Source organism: Chaetura pelagica, unplaced genomic scaffold (assembly GCF_000747805.2).
Source record: "Chaetura pelagica isolate M959 unplaced genomic scaffold, ChaPel_1.0 scaffold309, whole genome shotgun sequence".
Lineage (NCBI taxonomy): Eukaryota > Metazoa > Chordata > Aves > Apodiformes > Apodidae > Chaetura > Chaetura pelagica.
The window spans coordinates 675,614-676,275 of NW_009954547.1; positions in this window are offsets into that span (position 1 = coordinate 675,614).

Genomic DNA, 662 nt, shown 5'->3' on the forward strand with positions numbered 1-662 from the left:
CCACCCATTCGCCCACCTGGGCACCCAGGTTGCTTCAGCAGCATCCCAGAAAGATGCTCAGCACACGATCCCTCCACTGGCTGTGGCCAGCCCAGGGTTGTGTGAGGACAGTGGAGGAGGACCAGGCAGCCCAGGGCAGGTGGAAGGAGGTGGATGCTCCAGTCTACAGCCCCCAGACCCTTCCCACACTCCTATCCCAGAGAGAAGAGTGTGATTGCTCTGGGACATGTCAGGAGCCTGGCAGTCCCACCACGGCCTCTCCTTGCCTCTGCCTGGCCAGCTTCAGCAGTGTGAGGGGGAAGCAGGGGACAGAGGGGGCTGAATAAATACAGGGCACGAGAAGAAGGTAAAATGAAATATTTTTTAAGAAAGCATTGTCAAAAGCATTAAAAAAAGATCCTTTCTATGAAGGTGAAAACCCCAAAAATCAGACTTTCAGTGCTGGAGAACAGAGACCCAGAGATACTGAGTGAGACCCACATGAAGAGCATGGGAGGAGGAGGAAGGAAGGGGGAAGGGTCGAGGTGCTCCTGCCCCCGAGATTCTGACAGCAACCCAGCCCAGGGGCAAAGAGGCTCCGGGCATCCTGCGGCCCCGAGGGCGGAGGGAGGGAAGCTCGGCCTTGGGGATCCGACTGAGACTCCTGGAGTCTCGGTGTCCCG